Raw genomic sequence first — 22125 nt, 5'->3', positions numbered from 1 at the left:
GTAAGCTATACTAAGTTACTTCTTCGTCTTTATCTTGTCATTGGATTGGAAGCCGAAGGAGATGCCTTCTTGCTTGTGTAGTTTTTCTTTCTTAAGTGCATAAAGTAGGCTCATTCTTTGGTTTATAAAGATCTTGTAGTATCCAAACGTAGTCCGCTTGTTAGATTGAATTTCATCTTATATAACAACGATACTTGGGCCTTATTAATTTAGAGACTTTATCAATAGTATAAGTGGACCTCTCATAGGTATAAGTAGACATTTGTCTTGATGATTAGCGCAGTAAGGCCCTGGGTAAGCTCGGGTTAGCCTGTGAAGGAAAATGCAGGTAGTGAATGTAGCATTTCTTCTTAAGCGTCTTAGTTCGTAGCTGCCAAAGTGTAGAATTAAGGTGAGTAGCGCCCAAGATCGGAGGAGTCTCCTTTCGAAATTACTTATTTTCATATCTCTATCTGCTTTACCCTGAACTGTAAGTATCGAGACAAATTTAGAATGCTGACTGAGCGTAGAGTACTCTGTTCAGGGAGTCACAGTCTTTATAAGGCTAAAAATGGAACTTAACTTCTCACTGACTACATAAGAAGTGAAATCCTCAAATTCAAATACAATGTGAGCTAGAACAGGTTTTTGCCTTAGCTACTGTTGTGTACATATGCCAGGAATCGCACCATAGTCGGATTCGATTGAGGGACAGATCTTGATGTAGAAAGAAACTCTCAAGATGAGATGGAGAAGAAAGCTTATGATTCTGTTGGTGTGGGGTGAGCTCTAACTATCAAAGTGGCTAAAGGATCCAGCTTTGCTGACCCAACGAGAAAATTTTGCTCATGTTAGTATGCTTCAAACTTCTCGTGACCTCTAATCCCAAGGTAGGTGGGCTTAGATAATAAATATAGTCCTTTTTTCTATATATCAATCCTTCGATAAAGAACTAAAAATAATGAGTAAGGGAAGTAGGCCTTGAGTTGATATTTAAAAGAAGGAGTTCTCCTAGTGTGCTGCTTCCTTTCATGCCACTACTTTTTAAGTCAAAAACTCCTTTTTTTTTTAATTCATATTCAACTTTCTCTAGAGGAATTACACATTCATTTCTGTTTCTTCAAAATCAGCATGGCATGTATCAAGATTAAAGTAAAGTTCGCAAATTGGTGAATTCAATGTTTCCATATCCCTCCGGGAAGGAAATCATATATCGAATAGAGGGTACTCCACCCCTAAAAAGGATACAACACATTGAAATAAAGGTATTTATTGGTGGATCTCTCCCATCAAACAGATCAATGGCACCGGGCATGCGATACACAGGCAGGAGAGCCGATTTGACCGCGCAGACCAAATGAGTGAATTTTTTTTAATGCGAAAGCACCGTGCAAACTTGCGTACATGATTTATATGTGGATTTGATACTATAGTAAAATACTCTCCATAAGTCCTTTCTTACACACTATTCAAGGTCTATTGGCTTTCTTTCTTATACGGTACTTCAAAGGCTAAGCCTCTTTTATGAACTGTGAAAGATCGTCAGTAGGAAAGCTCGGTTATGCACCAACGACGGACCCTTCTCATTATTTTTACCGTGCCCTACCTCATTCCTTTGCTGGCTTGAATTCCATCTCTTTTCTTCTTTGTTTGCGAGAGTTACTCATAGGACGACCAACCGGTTGACCAAGACTATAACAGATAGAATCGTACTACCGCAGTCGATGCCGGTTCTGCTTGCCGACGGACCTTCATTTACTTCTCTGGAGTCAACGATGCAGCTTTTTCCATCACGAAAACTGCTTGTTGTGCCAGGGTCAAGGAGATTCGATTTGCTTGGTTGGGTTTTTGACTTGTTTATTCCACTTCTTAATCATCCTTCATTTCACTAATTCATGTTAAAATGGACCTACGATGAATTAGATAGGTTTTACACTTTTTTAAAGAAAGAGGAAAGGTTGGCTGTTTATGCTTTAGATGGAAATCAAGAAGAAATTTAATAAGACAGATCTTCCTCTGAAATAAACCAACTTATTCAATTGATATTCAGTTTCCCCCACTCCTAACCTAAGTAAGGGGTGAATAAATTTCTTTGAAGGACGAATGCTAAAAGAAACTATTTATGTAATAATAGTAAGTAGTAGCAAGAACAGGAACGGTATAATTGCATCAGTCCTTCCAATCAAGCAATCGACCAACGATTGCCATCAAAGCAAGAAGTATAGACTATAGACTTGAAGGATGAAGTGGGAACTTTACAGGTCTTTCACCTACTAAGATTTCAAAAGGGCGGAACCCACCAGCGCTTTGTGCAGAACTGAAAGCTTAACGCAACCGATATAGGTAAGCAAGCAGCGATTGAGAGCCGACGCTCTGATTCCACCTAGTGATTATTTGAACCAACATCGAAAGGAAGCCAAGTTTTTAAAGACTACCTACTCCTCCTTTTTATCAGATTTCATCTTTCTGCTAATCGTTGTTATTCCCCTCTAATGAGTTTATCTGCAGTTCGCAAACATGCTTTATTCCCGTTTCAAGTTTGAAAATAAGAAGTAAGACGTGTGAAGCTTTAGTTTCGTTACCGGCCAGAGCTCCTAGACCTTTTGATTCTATTTTATCACAGTTAAACTCCACACCTCTATCAATTCATTCATTGCCACATATGTCATTCTTTTTCTTTGTTGCCTTTTGAAAGGAAATCCCGTCCATCAAGTCTGTAGAGTTCCATTACGCCAGAAGTGATCCTATCTTCTTTGGGAATTTCATTTGGTAATCCCTTTCTTCTTTACGGTACATTAAAATTTCCTTTGCTTAGGTCCACTGTTCATGTTTTAGTTGTTCCGAAGGTACTAACCGAGGCTATCTCATATAACTTCCATTGATTGATCAAATCATTCCAAAAAAGCGATATTCTTAACACAAGATTTTATTTCCTGGAAAAGAGCTAATTAAATACACAAGTCAAGAAAAAGGGAAGAGCTTCCCAAATCCTACTTTCAAGAAAAAGGCTAAGAGCACTTATATAACTTCTAGCTCGTTAGGGATGGGATTCCTAAGACTAAGACCGGTAATGCCGTATACTACAACCGGAAAAAAGAATGGAACTCTATAAAACTCATTTTTAAGGTCTCTTTATGACCATAAGGACTTTTTTAATGTTTGTTAAAACCTCATTTCTTATAATAGAAATAGGATTTTAAATCTAAAAGGATTGGCGCATAGATACTACAATTGATGAAAAAGAGTATCTCGTCTTTCACTAGCAATTCCTTTCATTTTTGATTCAGAATTATCAGCCCAAACCTGTTGGACGTAGCTCTCTTAACCGGTCTTGAACTTGAATTGGATAGACCAATGTCTTTCTTACCCATCAGATAAGCCTTTTACAGACTCGGCTCTTTCAAATACTCTCAACAATAATTGACCGTTCACTCATGCTTACATGGGAACAAGGAACTTGAAGTCTGCCGTTACCGATCTGATCTTTTCTTTCCTGGGTGTTGACGAGACAAAGAAAAGTCTTCTTAGTCTTTTGCTTTTTTTATGATATCTATAAGTACGAATACCTGTCGTAAGGTATACAGGATTTGCCGGCCCAAGAGAAATGATACTGATTGAAGGTAAGTAAATTCTTTAGTTTAGGGACAGAATCCACTCTAAAAGGTAGCTTTCTTTTATCCAATAAATCTGATGCAGTTAGCGAGAGTCGAGGTAGTTCAGTTCGAAAGGAAAGGCAGTTCGGTCATCCTCGGTTAGAATTCCTAAAAAAGGAAAGTATGCTATCTCTTCTAGCCTTCTTTCTTTTTGTGATTCCATTTCTTTCACCAAGTCAAGTCAGCTCATCTTAGGGCTTTTTTTAAAGAAAGGCTTAAGTTCTTCATTTATTAAGGTAAGGTCCGAGAGTAAGATGAATTTTTTAAGCTCTTCTGACTATGCTTTCCGTGATAGCTAGGCAAAGTCCAGGTTATATCAAAGCAGACTACTTCCTGGTTGTTTAGAAAGGGCTTTAGGAAAATTTATAACTGCTCTTGTCTGAAGGGCTGGGCTACTATACTATATGGTATGGATATCCCATACCTAGACCAGGCTAAAAAAGATGAGACTTCTCTTTTCAGGGTTACACTTTATAGAACTAGAACAATAGACTGATGACTTTGGTCAGGTAAGAGCCATCTATTGTATGTTGGAGGAGATTGATTGGACTTTATAACGCACCTTACTTAGTCTTCCGCTGGAACTGGGTTCTCTAAAGATTTTTCTCAGGGTAGGATTGAATAAGTAATTTACTTCTCTATACCTAAAAAGGACAAAAAAACAATTTCATCCGTATTTGGCACTATTTTATATGGCTTATCTAGTAGACTTTTTTTAGCCTTCAAGTGTCGAGAGGGATATACATTTAGCTTTAGCAAGTACTACTTCTACTATGTTTTCGGATGGTATAACCGATTATATGATGTTCTTTTCTCTCTTGGATTAAGAAAAATATGTTTGAATGGTGCGTAGCGGTGAAGTCAAGATTTTCCGAAATCTCTCTTTACTGTGCTATAAAGAATAAAGAATAACCAGCAAGGTTTTCTTCCTAATTATACGCGCGTACAAGAGATTCTGTTTGGTGTAAGGTGCAAGGCAAAAGTCATAAATGAAATAGAACTCCCTGTCTCATTCCCAGCTAACCGTGAATAAAGTGAAGGGTGGGCCAAGAGATTTTTATAAGGGGTCATTTTTCAACAATATTCCCCGGGCTTACCTATACCCTCTTTCTCTTCTCGCTGGAGGATTCACTCTTATATCAATTTGTCAACTCATAATAATTAGGGTATAGAGATCTCAATGTAGGAATCGTGGAAAGGAAAGTAAACTACTTGGCTCCACTCGCTAGGTAACTCCTTTCTCTAACTAAGAAAGTATCCAATCCTTGCTGCCTACAAATAAGCTTTATTCTAATTCCCTCCCCATTTTTCATATATAGTCCATATTTCAGTTAGTCAATATGCTTGTGCCTATTTATTTTCTTTCCCTTCCTTCTCTTGTTCTATGCGCGTGATCGATTGGTAAGCTCTTCCCCTTTTTGCCTAGAAGAGGGTCAATCTCAAAGTAAATGAAAGCGGTTAATTTGATGCTCTCTAGAAAGAGACAAATAGCTGCGGATGCAGAGTTAGAACTTCCCTGCTTTCATCCTCTATCTCACCTTCTTTTCCTATGTCAACGACATTGTCATTTGGTCACTAACGGTCTAATGAGTCATAGTTTCCTTCTTCGAAGGGTTGGTTTGCCTTGTCATCCTGCTTGAGATCAGCCAGATGGGATTTTGCTTTGTTTACTCGGAGTTCTTTCAGCCTAGTCTGGTTTGCTTCTTTGCGTTCTCTCGTGGAGTTCTAGTTAGGTGAATTCTTTGCATCTATCAATCAAATGAATGCTAAAATTCTCTCACCAACCAAGCTATCCCGACATGATTTGGCTAAAAAAAAGGACTTGATTATTAGTAGCTAGTTCAATTAGAGAAATTTGATCTTATTAGCTTGCTTATTCAACTCGTTTGAGTAAACCCCGTCTTTGCTTCATCCCTCTTCCCCTTCATCAATTACATTTAGGATAATAGGCTGCTCGATTTTCCATCTCGGCTTTTCTTGCCCTTTATCCTATGCCTGGGTAAATTCTTTTAACCCTAGTCAGTAGACTGGCCTTTCCTTGGCGATTGGATCCATGAGATCAATCAAATCGGATATGGTATAGTATTTAATAGAATTGGCAGTTTTTATGTGTGATTATATCTCTTCTTTTCATAGTCAAGATGTGCCCGTGGTATGAAACTTTTGGAATTTAGGGAGAGATTGTATTTCTTTCTCAGATTCAAATGTGGATTCGGTAGTAGGGGTCAACATTTTTGTTATTACAGAATTTCGTGCTATGGAATGAATCTAGCAACCATCCGATTTAACCCTTTTAGTATGGACATGGATTAAGAAAGAAAATGACTCTAGCACATGTAGTTTGCCTATGACGGAAAGAGAGATTTAAAGAGCGGATCGATCTCCTTCTTATCGAATGCCTTGACTTACTAAAGACTGGAATGAACCATGAAATTGATAAGGAATGAGATTCGGTATCTACTGTAGATATGATCTTTCCCATTAACCTAAGCATGAAAAATACGTATTCCAGAGCAAGTCAGAAGACTATCTATAAGAAAAGACTCTATTCCATATACCAAAGTCAAGAGCCAAGCTAACTCAATAAAGGGAGAAACCCTGCCAAGAAAAATCTAGAAAAAGCACAAAGAATTCTTGTTGAATGAGGCTATATCTTCTATTGCTCCTTCAAAGTGAGCTTCTTTCGTAGGAATTCTCCCCATAAGATCATAGGGTTCCTATTGATGTCAGGTAAATTCTACTTGAAAATGAGACAGAACTGAATGCAAGACATCGAAATCTTGCAAGGCTTGAAGCTCAGAAATGGATGATTTGAGATTCGTTGAATTCAGACCATAAAGCGTAAAAGTCTTTTTCCTACCACTTGAATTGATGAATGAAGGGAGGAAGTCAACTGCCCCTTCTCCATCTAACCGATAGGGAAATCCTTACGCAAGCTCAAAAAAAGCATGAACTTTCTCTTCAGCCCTTACCACGATTCTCTCAAAAAAAGGAATGAGATGAATCTTCCTAAGTACGGAAGTGGGGCTTAGTGTGAGTCACTTCACTCAGAAAAGAACAAAAAAAGGACAATAAATTGTTTAAGCTGTCAATAATTTTTTTAAAATAGTAATTTGACTTCAGAAAGCCTACTAAGTTCCGCTCGAGGTTATCTTTTTATTTATTCAATCAATAGAAACTCCTTATTTTCTTGCGAACAGTGCAAGAGCATTCGATATATCTGATTCCATTCCTGGTCCACCCTCTCTTTGACTGCCTAGGAGTACACATCGATGAGCTTAAGTTATCCTTTTTGAATAATACACTTTGTTAATGCAACGAACATTTTCTATTCCATGAGGAGAACACCAAAGATGTATAACACGTGGGCCTTGTCTAACGAATGACGACTTTCGATTCTTAATCGACATAGGTTCTCTTTTTGTGAATTTAATTGGATGGGCTTGCAACCCTCAGGCATGCCTATGTCACTGCAAGAGGCTCGAAACATGAACTATCTCATTTTATCAACAATAAGAGTACAGAGCTGCTTACCCAATGACTTAAACTCCATCTTATATCGATGTAAGTTTGACTGGATCGAGAGAATTTGGATAGGCATGACTGAAAGATGGGACAACTCTATCTCTGCCTCTGCTCGTGCACTCGTTAAAGTCATGTCCTAGTCTAGTTGGTGAAGGAGCCTACAAGTGGTAACCGCTCTGTATCCGTCATATCTTTGATAAAGCTGAAAGTTTAGAAGCGGCGCTTTCAAAATCCCGTGACTCTCAGTCATCTAGCTTCTTTTAACCAGAAAAATTTTGATTGGGGGGGAGCGGAGAATCAAAAAAAAGGAAAAAGAAAGTCATGCTTACTATAAGAAGGAAGCGGGCAGAGACCAATGCGTGCAACAGGTTTAGAGTTAGTCAAACTAGTCCTGCAAATGTGCGAAAATGTTATTTATGAATGAAGACCAGACACAATTGCTTTAGCGGGGACTGAAAGCGTGACTATGTGTTCATGCTTTTGAACACAAAACAACCATGTACACGTGGTGCTATTTGTCTACTTATTACATTAGTCACTTCTATTTTGATGTCTTATTTAACTCGTTCGATGTAAATAAATCAATCGAAGTTCCTATTGACATACATAAATATATATATGGATGCCCTTGATGATTTGGATCATCTCAATCAATTGATTGGGAAGAGATTACATATATGTAAAAGGGGAGGACGAAGTCGCAGGACATTTGGTATTATTAAAACTGACAAAATAAGGGATATCGTTGACTGGTACAAGAATAGAACTCCTTGCTTACACTTTCTTTCTACTGGTTGTATTACCCTTTATTTCAAGAGTAAATACTGCAATGAAGAATAGCGGTTCCTTTTTTTTTGTTCTAATAAAAAGATTTTTCATCATCACAAGCACTCTTTCTTAGCTACCAATTGTCTTTGCTTACTTATTTCTAAAGCAAACAAGACTGAAGACAGTAGAGAAAGACTTTATTACGTTATCCAGAATGCAATTCCCCAAGGCAAGAAAGTAGCAATGCTATGATTTTACTCGAATAGATAATATCAGAGTAGCAGATATGGTATTAGTGGAAGCTACTTTCCCCGGATGCAGAACTGAAAGAACTATGATATTTTTCTTAGAATATCCTTCTCATCAACTCTCTATCTTTTGAACCACGCAAGGATTTTCAGTCCAGCTGAGCTACCTGAACAACTTTGAAATAAGTCTCCTTTGTTTATGTAATATTCCCCGCCCTGGGATTGTAACGACGACGGAAGCCTCTATCTTGAATTAAAGGGTCGCGCGACGTTACCTCTTTGAACAAGGTCGAACTCTACTTTATATACACAATTTTCTGTACTAAATTGGAAGAAGAATTGTTTCTTTCAAACGTGAACCATGTCCAAGATTCGGACTAGGAATTGCTATTTTTTAGTGATGTTAGATCTTTTGCAAAACCTAAGGTAGGGAACCGTCTTATCGTAGGGTAGGTGGGAAGGGCCAGGGGGTTCACTTTTTTGTAATCAGTATGTAGCGTAGGCTTCGATAGACTTGCAATAGCAATTCTTACCAGCAATCATAGGGACCTCTATAAACGCAGCAAATTCGTTGCCTTACTGTGCTACGAGAGATGGTCCTTTCGTTCCTCTACGCTCGCTTACTCTATGAGTATTTTAATGGAGCAAGCAGGCTAAACTTTGTGCCAAGCAAGCTATATGACAAGCTTACCTAGTTTGGTAAGTGTAGACCTGCAAAATTTTATGGGATTAAGTCCAAATTTTTTATGGGCTGAGTTTTAAATTGAAGATATATTGACCCAAGTCATTATTTTGGGTTAATAAATCCAGATTAATTATTTAAGTCAAGATTGCCTTAGGTCAAATCCAACTACATTGGGCTAGGTTGGGCCATTACAGAACGCCTCCCCCCCCAGATATATCTAGCCCAAGGTTCCATCAGGATTACTTTGAGGCTACCCTAAAGCCCTAATCAATGACTATATAAAACAAAAGGGCTACATATTCTCTTTGGAGGCATCTTGAAAATTCCATAACATCTTGGAAGATTCACAAGGAGATCAAGATATCGACTACATCGTCTTTCTCAAACTTCTATGGCATGGGTGAAGTGATCAAGAGAAGTTGTCCCTCGTAATCAATACGAAGCGATACTAACTATTCTTGACGATCAAGTAAAGGAGGACAACATCATTCTGCGCTCGAGAAATATTCTGCTTCAGCCCTCGAATCAAGGAAAAGAAATTAGAGACAATAATCAGGGGATACACAGAGTTGTACAAACAAGTTTGATTAAGAAAAACATTTTTCTTTACATTTGTTTCGTGATTGAAGTTATTAATTTCTATACAAGAAATTTCTCGTGAAGAATAAGCTTATCAAATCAATATGACTGGTGGAATATGGTATTTTAGCTATTGGTTGGTGAGCTTGCAATCAAGTTATTGCTATCTTATGAGCAGCTTGCTATACTCTATTAGTGCCTTCCTTGGTCAATCAAAAGCAACCAAGCGGAAGTAGGTTTCTCTCTTTCTATTTGCTTAATATGCAAACTCGCTCCGAGCCGAGTCAGTGTTGGGTTTGGGTTGGTTGATCGCCCAAAAAATGATTTTTATACCATAAGTAAGGTTTGTATGTACCCACACTCCAGTTTATTATTTTTTAAATGCTCAAGAACTATCATTGACGGTTGCCCCCTCCCCACGGGCTTTTCCCTTGAGTTTGTCAACCAACCTAACATGTTAAGAACGGGACCCCTCGATGATCATGTAGTCATAGAAGTCCTCTGACTGTAAATCTGTTAAGATCCACCCATGATTCATGGAACCATTTTTTCACATGTTGTAGCTTGGGATTCGTGCTATTGCTATTGTTTAGGGGCATCAAGACCGGTTTCCTACTTTTTATTTTTGAGAAAGAAGAGGCTACTGGACAACCGAAAGACATGCCGAAAGAGCATATGCTTTTTTTTTAAACAAAAGCATTAGCCGAGGCATACATACCGCTAAAGAACACTATTGACAATGGGGTCCGGGAGGCCCTAAAAAAAGCGATAGATCAATAGAGAAATAAAGGATCAAAACATCATGGGCCACATGCAAAAGAAGAGAGAGGATAGCCAGAATTATTTGAGGCCGCAATAGCAAAAACATAACAAGAGCACGTCTTCCCAAACAAAGAAGCCTTCAGCAGGAGCTGCACTACAATCCCTAAGCTCTAGGAAAAGGAAGGAAATCAGCGCCCCGACGAATAATGAAATCCTATAACAAAAATTGAATCCTAATCCTTCACATCCTATACTGGAAAATCATTAGTTGGAGAATCCTTTTTACAGTGTTGGCATGGTGAAGGAAAAATGGAAATCGAAAACAACTAAATGACTTTGTCTTGCCTTTTTCTTCCATTATGGATGGAGAGAGGCCCCTTTAGCTTCAGTGGGGAATTCCTAGATCTTTCTTTCATACTCTCTGTCTATGGGCTATGCCAATTGGTCTTATTCAGATGAGTTTTTTTTATTTTCCTTTTGTTAGTTTATCAGTCAGGGCCAAATCCTTCTCCCTAAAAATTCCTTTTTTTCTTTCTACGGGGAGTGAAGTTTCTTCCTTTTTTGAGTGTGTAAGGCCCGATCGAGCTTATGTGCTTGGAAGGCCTTTCACCATCTACTTTTCCTTGAGTATGTAAGCCTACTCACCCTCAGTAATCATATTATCCTCTTTTTTCATTGATTGTACAGCTTTCTCTAAACAAGGAATTTCTAAGGAGTCCTCCCAGTCAGCTAAAAATGCAATGGCTTTTGGTTTTGAATTAGGCTAAGGTGTGAGAAAGGGTAACTTCTTTGGGTTATATCACCACATCCTTTTCCTTTAGCTATTAAACTAGCCTTCAAATTGGATAAAGTTTAATTTGCTTTTGCTTTATTTGTTGTCGTATAAAGACCTTCTGTTTTTTCAGTTGTGTAAGCATTCAACCTCTCTCTTAGCTTTGTATCTTTTCCATTCGGTCCAAGAACTAAGAGCGGTCGAAGTTCAATCTTAGAGAATGGGCTTGAAGGCTAGTGATCATATTTTTCGTCTACGGGGAAATGCCTTTTCCGGGCCTATCCCCATTCGCCTATCGCTTTCATGAGTTGATGTTTACATTGCACCTAGGGGATTCAATCTTCCTTATGGTTTTAGTGGGAGTTCCTTTTTGGTGTCCATTCGCGAGTAGCTAAAGGAAAATTTGCTTTTGTCGATAGCCAGTCTAACCCCTTTCCCGCAGCATACCATTCAATAAAGTCAAAAAATTCTAAGACGGAGAAAGTGGTTATGCTCTTTGGTTGCATCCGCTTGCTTGATGTTTAATCTTCTAGGATTCCCCTAAGACCCTTTCACCTATATTTTCTCAGTCTTGGACAGAGTCCATTACCTATATTTCTTTGTTTGAATGAGACTATCTACTGTCCTTTCATCTCAAATTTAATGTAATAAGAGTGCTAAATTCAAAAGTTTTGTATGAAAAGGAGGCTATGTAGTATGGACCCTATGCCTTCTTTTTACGCAACTTGCTCTGCTCCTTATCCCTTTGAAGCTAGACCGCAGCTAAGATCATCCTAGGATGCTAGCGATCCTTTCACCGAAGAACTATGCAAAGAGGACACTATCTTTCTATCTTTGAAGGGTTTACCCACAGACCATAGGGTTATGGCTCTAACCTTCTTTTTAAATCAAAGAAAGAAGTTTGATTCGGTCCCTTTCACGCTTTCCTTTGTGAGGGAGGTTTGTTCACATGAATTAATAGTCAAAGTATAAAGAAGATGTCATAGTGCATAGAATGAGATTGATGCTTCGAATGCCCTATTTTCTGGGATTGTGATAGAAAGAGTTGTACCGCTTCTGGATGGGGGAATCAGACTAGGCTGTAACTGTTATACGAAAGGAAGCGTAGCTGGAACGTTAAATCATGTCTGTCAATAATGAAAGATAACCCTAATGAGAGGGCCCTGGATATATAGTATTTCTCAACTATCGATCGACGTGACAATCATGCCTGCTTGAGAAAGCGTTTTTCAATCAGTCTCCTAATGAATGAAAAAGGATTTTTGGTGACACGAAAGGTATGCTCAATGCTCTCCTTCCTATTCCACTGCGCTAAGTGGTCTTTCTTTTTCTTCGTGGATTACTACTATGTAAAAAGATGATGACTACTCCCAATCTCTGGTCAATCCATGCTGATGCTAGAAGAGTTATTCCCACCGTCCACCCGAAAGAAATGAGGAACACTAACCGCCATCCTGCTCTAACCTTTGTTGCCTGAGTTATATAGCTGACTAGGAGAAGGAAGGTTCAAGATATGGCTGCCCCATGGGAAGCTCATTTGAAACCTTTGTACGGTCAATGCGAGAAAGAGAGAAGTGATGTAAACATAAGAATGGAAGGTTGGCTTGTCAGTTGTTGGGCCAATGATTCTCTTCTAACTTTACCTACACACCAAGGGAAAGATCAAAGGTGAGGTTGAATATTCCTCACACGAACTATCTGATCATGATTGCAGCTGGAAAAGTCGTGTCTGATCATCGCGTCCATGCTCCGTTACAACTTCGTTCATGCGCCAGTCAATTGACAGTGAACTAGAAAAGGAAGAGTTTTAATAACTGTGTGGGTAGTCTCTATTAGGGTTTCCATTTCATGTGCATTAAAAAGGAAGGATGTCTCGTGCGACTATAGTAATGCCAAGCATACGAGAAAAGGACTCTACCTAAGACATATTGATGAATGAAAGAAGGTCATCAAACATGATACGACAAGCCATGGCCATTCAATTCTTGATCTTCTTATTCCATACAATAAACAGAAACCTTTGCTTCATCGACATTGGCGCTAGAGTGTCTACCCCCTCACACCAGCCCTTTATGGAGTTAGCGGACCAAGAGAAAAAATTCCCTGATATAATAAAAAAATGTAAGAAGGGTTCCAAACTATTAAAACAGAAAGCACTAAAGATTGTTATGACGTGGCAAAAAATATCACCGTGAAGCACAAGTTTAAAAGTTCGAATCTTCCTACTCTTATTAGTTGGGACAGAGCATCCTATCATGTTGATTATCCTTTCCCACTGTCCCGAGCTCTCGCATTCAGGGTAAATACGCAAAATATTCACTATGAAGACATGACACAATCCCTAAAGAGTATGATGTTTCTATCCTTCCTTCTCTTGATCCCCACCCACCTCCCGTAGAGGTGGGTCAATATCAATATCTATACCAGAGATTGATGTTAGCTTTATCTTTTCAAACACCGGAGAATTCCCTCTGTACTTACAAGAATTCTACTTAGGGAGAAGAATCTCTTGACTCAGGAGCACCTGAATCTATTGTTTCTGTGTCCCACATCCACCTATGTTAAAGGATCCACCTATTCCTCAATGAAAGGAAATGCTACTCAGGGATCAAAAATAAAGTGGGCGTCTCATTAGAAAGGCTTGGTTTGCAAAGTAGAGGCCATTCCCCAAGATATTGCTTTCTTGCTCCTCCCCTTAGAGTCAAGTGCCTTTCCACTACTCTCCGAGGTAGTTCATTCAGCTAGATTGTGGGTATAGAAGGACAATTGATTTCTCTAGAAGGAAGGCCTTGGTTTGGCTTATTTTATTAATTCGTACGTAATCCGAGAGCTTCATACCTGGGATTTTTTTTATGGCAAAGGAAAGTAAAGAGAAGGGTGGTATTTATTCTAGCAAGTCCTCTGTGGAGAAGTAGCACAAGGCTAGTAACTTATTAGACTAGTCTCGATTCTTCAAGGTGGTACAAGTTGTAATAGTAGTTTAAAAACCTCCTATCCCGAGTGGGCTTAAGCCATGCCTTTAGTAAAGAATTCTGCCCATCTCAAAGAAAATCTGGTGTGGAGCCCAGGCTAGCAAATAATGAGAAAGGCCTTCCTCTTTTTTCTTGATTTAGGTGACGTAGTCTTATACGATGAATGGCACTTAGAAGGCGGAAAAGGTCATAAACATCTAAGCTAAGAGAGGTTGGCATTCTAAAGTCAAGTCTTTGTCTCACCGCATGGGGTCCATTCCTACGCATATGCAAGAAGCTCTTATTTCCCTAATCTAGCGGGTTCTCACGCCAATCTTCCTTTCTTTTGGGCAAGTCCTATTAAAAAGAAAAGAGAAGGTTGATCCCGTCCTACGGGTTAGATTCTTACTTAAGGTGGAAGTCCAAAGCGTAATAAGGCAGCTTTGCTTGCAAAGCTGAAGAAAGAACAAGGGTTGAAAGAGAAGAGAGAAGAATTCTATCTCTGTTCCATTCTCAATGGTTGGTTGGATAGGATGCTTTGGTTTATCGGATCGATCGTAGTTGTCAAGTGCGCTGGGCGACATGACATTCTCCTTTCAATAGTACCATCGACTGAAGAAAGTAATAATTTGTCTTGGATGCGTCTTAACACACTCTCCTCTAGCACCATTCACAGTTGACTCTCAACTTCATCTCTGATTAGAGGATTGGAAGAAAGAAAAGCATAGTAGTTGGACATCTCACACCGTCAATCCGCCTTCTCTCTCTGGTGCATTACATTTATTTCATCCGTGGTGGGAAGGGATAATCCTGGCTTTGAAGAATGGTGTGATCTTTGAGGTTGTTTAACCGATCTCTTACAAGGTTGTGGTTCTCTGCTTAATGGTTTCGGATTAGGCATTATGATATCATTCCTTTTAGTGGTCGGTATCGTCCCATAAAAAATGGGCTGGGCATATTCATACTTCTAAGTTAGGATTCAGACTTATACTTATTTACGTAGCTGTAAAAGGAGAGGCCACACCCCTATCCTTTAAAAAGGCGGGTGAGGTAGGTTGAGCGATGTGGGTCAGAGGGATTTGTCTTTTCTTTCTAGAATGAAAGAACAATTACATACCTTTGGAAATTAGGATATTTTAGAGGGACTTTAAATGGATTAAGAAATGTACCTATAGAGCTAATTTCTCATCATATACAGGGTTATTCTACTATGAATCCAGAAAAAGAAAGCCTTGATAAGACATCTTCAGTATTGAGTGTTGGAGACCCCGTACATCAGAGTGTACTTTAGTTTATTGTGCCTTTAAGGAGTGGTTATGATTCCCGGGCTAGGGGTATCATTACAAACTATAGCGCTGCCTAAATGCAGTTGTTGATGAAATCGTTGCTCTGTAAGGCTAAACAGGCTTTTTCTTCTTCTTCCTCTTTTTCTTCCTCTTTGACTTCTTCCGGGGATGGATGTGTACAGTAGGGGCTTGACTCGCCTCCAGCTTTTTAACACTTGATCTCCCAGGATCTGAAGATTTTGGAATAGTATATTTATAAGATTCATCCGAGTTTTGACTCTTATCGTACGAGTTTTGACTCTTACCATCCGAGTTTTGACTCTTAACATCCTTATACTTCTTGAAAGTAGCTCTAAAAATCTCATACTCTTTTTGAAGAGAGTGATGTTTCAATTCTAATACTATTATCTGTTGTCCTGCATAGTCTTTCACATGTAAAGGGGTTGTATCAACACATGCATTATTATTATCATAGACTGCTTTTCTCTTGGTATTAGTAGGGCTTCCTAACTTGACATTAATAGATCTTTCACCGACGTCCAGTGTCTTCAAATTAAATTAGAATAGGGTTTTCACAATGGCCTCCGTGGTGCGATTTATATTCCCATATTGTTTTTTATACCACTCAGGAGTTACAAGGGACTTAGCCACCCCCTTATGTTTAATAACTACATTGTGACCCTCTTTAAAAAGTGTATAGCTCTTAGCCGCTAAATAGATACCCTCATAGGATGCATACTCTAATTTAATCTTACCTAACTCTATGGAGGATATTTCTAAATCTGGAAGTAGGCCATTACGAAAGACCGAGTCGATATCGGTATAGTGAAAATAATATCTTGATATGTAAGGGTGCTTATGGATGAAGCGCATGTTGTGATAGCCGCAGATAGCTGGACAACTAATATCTTTGGAGGGTTCCACTTAGTATCTAGACCCCGCTCCATATTCGTTTTATAGGAAATTACGTAGAACTCATCGGTAAAATTTCCTCATCGATAAAACTAGTAGTTCAAATTAGCTCCGTATATCTCTGATAATCGCAGACCTCTGTCACCGTGGTTTCGGGGTTAATACAAAATCGGCCATAGAGTGAATTCATAAGGATCGTGTCGAAAAACTCTTGGGAATCATTCCCATCTTTCTTCGTTTTGATACTGTTTTCCGAGAGAGTGGTAACAAAATCTTTGAAGGGGGTGCAGGGCGTAATCTTTTGAAAGATGTAGCCGCAAAGAGCGGTCACCTGGTATCTTATGCTTTTAGTATATTTTAATTCTTCACTATTAAGAAACACCAAGAAATTCACCTGTTGGGAAGATTAGGCTTTTTTTAGAACTCATATATGGCAAGAAAGGTATTTTCATACCAGGGGGTGCTACAACGTAGTCCTCAATAAAGCCAAAGAGGCTGTCTAAATTCATATCTTCAGATTTATCCATCCTGACAGGCTCTCCCCCGACATTGGAATGTTTTTCAAAACATATGGACATTATTAGTTAAAATCATAGTAAAATAGTTTTTTGCCGTAAGGTATGTATGTATCGCTATGGCCGCCGTAGTACCCACGGTGAATGAATTTATCTTCATTCCTATTGGGTAAATAGATATGCCATTTTTTATCGTAATACAGAGTGCGAAAAATATCGAGAGCTAAAGATGATAAGGTCCTTTTTTGACTATATCAATCTGAAAGAGTTCATAATATATTTCTTAAGCTCTATGCATATCACTCCCTAATAAAAGGATATCCTTTTTCATATATTCCAACAATTCATCCCTCAGATGGAAGAGATTAGACTCATTCACATTGTTATGCGGTATGAAACCTTTACGCCCTAATTGAGGACAGAGATTTAGAGCACAGTCATCGAGTCGGCCGGGTTAAAGCTAGAGGGAATCCCACAGACGTAATAGCAATTTCTTACCGTTATAGATAACAAGATCATATATATGATGATCCTTTATAAATGTATTAAAGGTGTATTTGCTAGCACCGCTAGAAAAGTGTAACAACCCTAAAAATGGCTATGCTAAATAATGCTTAATGTATATAGAATGCCTACAATTAGAGTGGATTCACACGGATCGATGCGCGTAGAACCAGACCTCTGAAGCCTTTTGACAGCCAATCCATCCAACTCAGGGAGTTAGTTGAGGTAGGAAAGGTTGGGTCCATCCATGTAGGGCTCCCTAATATGAAGATATACCCGGATGAGTCTTTAAAAAACTTAAAAAAGGGAAATCTTAAATTTTGTGGATTTAGGGGTAAAATGGTCTTTTTCCAGTCTAAGGGTGGTATCATAATTACCCTAAATATATAATTAATTATTTAATTAATAAGGTGCAGGGGCAATTTGGGGAGAGAAGGCCGAAAACTGGCTTTTTGAGTGAAGTCTTCCTCAACCCGGGTTCGAACCTAGGTGGAAGCAATGAATTAAAATATTTTTATTTAAATTGGTAATCAATTTAATTAATTAATATTTATTGGCTGATGTAAAATAAAAATATAAATCAGTTCTTTTTTTAATATTATTTGAGAGAGTCCTAGTTGACTAAGTATAAACTACTTAAACTGTTTGAACTCTCTTTCACGTGTAACTCGATCTCTCTCTCACGTCAATATCTCTCTTCTCTTTCACGTTCTCTCTGCCAAAAACACAAGAACGCATCAGCAACTACAAATTCTTCACATTTAAAGAACTTTCACGTTAAAAACTTATTCAAAACATAACTAAAAACATTGCGCAAAGAGAGGTGTTTTTCCGTCGAGTTAGTGTTGAAGCTTTTGGGCTTAGACAAAATTTTGGAAAAGATTTGGGCAGCAAGTTCAAAGTTTGAACATCATAAAGGTATGGGTTCTCTTCTCTCTTGGTCCCTTTCCCAAGTGACCCCTTAAGGTTCAATATATTAAAATCCGAAAACTAGGGTTATTCCACGTTGCATGTCCATGTCACTAGCTCCAAATGATTCATCGGATAGGTATGTTGCTGGTAGATATTAGGCATGTATTTTGTTTTCGTGATGAATATGTTCATGAAAGTGTGTTTGAAATCATATGAATGACAACCTACGTGATCCAAAACTATGTGTACGTGTGTGCAATGTGAACTGTTACTATGTGCTCTCGGGTTTAAGACTCTAAAATGTAATGTTTATGGTTGCATTTCATATGCACAAACTTTATTAAATCGTGATATTCACACCTGATGTAAAAATGCTGATTTGAGTGCAAACTAATAGTCAAATGAATACATGAAAATGCACCTAAAGAACTCACTAAAAACTACTTAAAACGTCCAAACATTTAATGTGAAAGAGGTTTGAAACTATGCTGTAATAATTTCCAGCATTTTGTTAATGAGTTTTGGCCAAGCTAAGGGGATTATCATGCTATGTAAATATGAATTAAAATATGTGAGGCCACAGAGAATCAAACCCGTCACCTCACCATGTTAAAACTTATTTAAATAATGTAAGAAAAAAGAGAATGTGGCATGTTGGATTCGACCCATGTGCCTTGATCCAAAAATGAAATTAAAAAAAATAAGAAATGAGTTGAGTGGGATTCAAACCCACCACCTCCCAATCATATTTAAGGAGTAATAGAAAGAAAAATAAAAGGTTTAGGCGTGTGGGAATCGAACCCACGACCTCTAGGCATAACCAAGGAAAATTAAGGAGAGAAAATTAAAGTGGGGCATTGGGGGTTTGAACCCACAACCCTCGGCCAAAAGAGTGAAATTAAAGAGAAGGAAATAAAAATAAAATGAGATTGAGGGGGTTCGATCCCACATCCTCTCAGTCCGAATGAATTAAAAAAAATAAAAGGAGAAATTAAGGGAAAAATTAAATGTAGGCTTTGGGTCTCGATCTTGGGTCCCCAATCCGTGTGGATCAAACCAAAATAAATAAAAATATAACTCTTGTGCAAGGGATTCTAAATCGAGCTCCCTTTCCCGCATTCTGTGTTGATACATAAGTCATACATGAATAAATGTTCAATAATAATGTTGCCTACATAGATTGAAATTGAGATCTTGGCATACATAAAAGATGCGTAAGTCTTGTATCACAAAATCTTAGGAATAGATGAATCATTTAAACGAACTATGAATGGAGCCTCATGGCTTGTATGTATGGACCCATAAGTCAAGCATTCAATTAGAAGTAAGTGAAACTAAGATGTATGTAATGAAATTATGAAATAGACAATGAAATGATGAAACCCTAGATTGGTTAAGTAAGAGTGTGAAACAAACTAAATGTCCAAGTGCATTGGTAATGATTAAATGAACAATGAAACGATGAAACCCTAGAAGGTTTAAGTAAGATTGTGAAAGTAAATGGCCAAGTACATTGGCATATGATGAAATGAACATTCACGTAACAAGGGGTGGGTAACTATGAATAGCAAATGTGCTAAAGTTAATTATTATGGTGACAATATGGTAAGAGTCTAATGTAAAAGATAAGAGCAACCTCAAATGAGCCTAAGTGAATGTTACCAAAACGTACTCACCTATGAGAGTGCAAAGTTAATGAAGAGACCAGTCTCAATGAACAATCTAATGAAAGTATCGAGATTAATACACACTTAATACTACTTATGAGATGATAAATAATCTATTGAGCTATGATGTCCTCATACTAGAAGCCAGCTTCCATGACGTATGAGTTGAATGTAATGGAACTTTATACTGAACACCGATAGGCTAGAGATGAGTGGTGATGTCTTCTTTTGGGAAGGGCAAAGGTTTACATAACTCTCATGAGATGATATTGTACGGCATGCCGTGTATGGTTCTCCTTACATCTCCTAGTCTTCGAACCTATACTGCCAATATAAAGATCTGACGGGGTTCAATTCCCATGTACGCTAACATGTTTTGGGTCACTTTTGCCGGAGATTCAACCTCTTTTCAGTGTGGGGAAGACACTGGAATTCATGATTCTAACATAATCTATGTCGTTTAAAGTTAAAGTTCCCCATGAATGAATGAGGGCAGCCTCAATTAATGTACACAATGAGATGAATGATAGCAAAGGTGTTAGGATAGGATAATCAAGAGGTGAGCTAGACCTAAGTAATGACACTAGGTCATTCTTGATCATTGCACAGCGATCCTGATGAAGTCTTAAACTACATCCTAGGTATAGCTAGTGTTTGCACTAACCGATGAATCAAAAGAAGTGAAGTACAAATGAATGAATGAAGGAGACTCTGTGTTTGCTAATGAAGGCTCACTAGTTTAGGTCCCGTATGTTGAGCCCTCATTTTTGGAAGTTTTAATGTCAAGTCCATGATTCCAAGGTCTCATGGCATATGAATGAATGATATGGAAGATGTTATGTGTTATATGCAAAACGATATGTGTTATGTGTAAGATGTTATGTGCTATATAACAAATGATATTTTCTATGTATAATATGTTATGTGCTGTGTGAAGTATGATAAGTATTTTGATGCATGTTACTCTCATGGTATGACTTTCCTAATAAATTTGGAAAGCTCACTAATTTTCCTTATCCCAATTTGGAAAGTCCACTGACTTGACTTTCCATAATAATGTTGTTAGGAAAGAGCTGTTCTTACTCATGAATGTCCTTTGTGTGTTCTTAAATATACCCATACTTAGTACAAGTGTGTACTAATTCCATACCATTCTACAATTTTAGGTGCAGGCACAGGTGGACACTAGAGCTTACCGGTTTACGTCGCAGCTATCCAGACGTGGAGCTTTCATCTGGACATGGTAGGCCCTCATGCTTTCAAGTATGTCTACTGTTATTATCAAGCTTAGATGTATGATATATCTAGTAGAACATGTTCCACTAGTTCTTCTTACAACTTTTGTTCAGACTTTCTATTGGTGCCGTTTTGGCAAAAATACATTTAATAAAATTATGATCTAATTTTTTCGTTGTATTACCTCTATATTAGATGGTTGATTTGGGAACGCCTATGATGTTAAGTAGTATGTATAAATGTATGTTAAGAAACAAAACGTTACAAATTTTCCGCTAAAATTAACTTAGATGAAGCAAGGATGATGTATGCAGGCTTGTCTGCAACCTCTGAAAGGTCAAGGATGTCGGTCTCGTCTGGAATTTAGATTCCGGGTGTGACAAAGTTGATATCAGAGCACTAGGTTATATTTTGAAGAAAATATGTTCACATTAACCACATTGAGTAGTTTCTAAGTCATGGTAGTGAAGTGCACCACTATCCTGGATTACAGATTGAATCATTCGTAGGAAAATTTCCCTTCTTCTAATCTTATCGTGCCTTTCCTAATGTATGATTTTCTTGGTGTTATGAGCGTGTCTAAAATCAATACTTTTTGTTTTCAGAGAATGAATACTAGGATAAGAATTGGTCAAAGGAGAGTAGGATAAGTTGTTGAGGGCAATCAGGTTCAACCCCAGGCTCCAGGTGAAGGTATGGCTATGCCAGTTAACCCTGTTGTGTTTACTGATGCATAGGTGCAGGAATCTCAGGAACAGATGACACAGTCCATTACTATGCAGGCCCATGCCATGACTGACAAGGTCAACCAGGAGAATATTCAGAGGGAGAACCCACCGGTTCGCAGTATGGATGACAGGATGAGACACTTTACGAGGATGAATCCTCCTATTTTCACAGGGTCTAACACTTCGTGGGATACTTAGGAGTTTTTGGATAAGGTGCATAAGATTTTGGTGGCTATGCGGGCCAGAGATACTATGAAAGCAAAGTTGTTTTCCTATCAACTAAAGGATGTTGCACAGACTTGGTCCAAGATGTGGAAAGATAGCCATGTTTTGGGAGGAGTTCTGGTCACTTTAGGAGTTGTTTAATACAACCTTTTAGGAGAGGTTCTTTTCCAAAGAGATGAGGGAGGCCAAGGTTGAGGAGTTTATCACCCTTAAGAAGG

At 38.3% G+C, this 22125-nt stretch overlaps 1 pseudogene; it reads left to right on the top strand.

Annotated features, from left to right (window-relative positions):
- LOC107003911 overlaps positions 1-21880 on the top strand; it is a 28140-nt pseudogene extending 6260 nt beyond the window's left edge.
- Positions 21881-22125: the final 245 nt, after the last annotated feature.

This window comes from Solanum pennellii, chromosome 11 (genome assembly GCF_001406875.1).
Source record: "Solanum pennellii chromosome 11, SPENNV200".
In the NCBI taxonomy this organism is placed as follows: domain Eukaryota; kingdom Viridiplantae; phylum Streptophyta; class Magnoliopsida; order Solanales; family Solanaceae; genus Solanum; species Solanum pennellii.
Note: the sequence above shows the minus strand (reverse complement) of the source record. Positions and strands in the feature narration are given on the sequence as shown.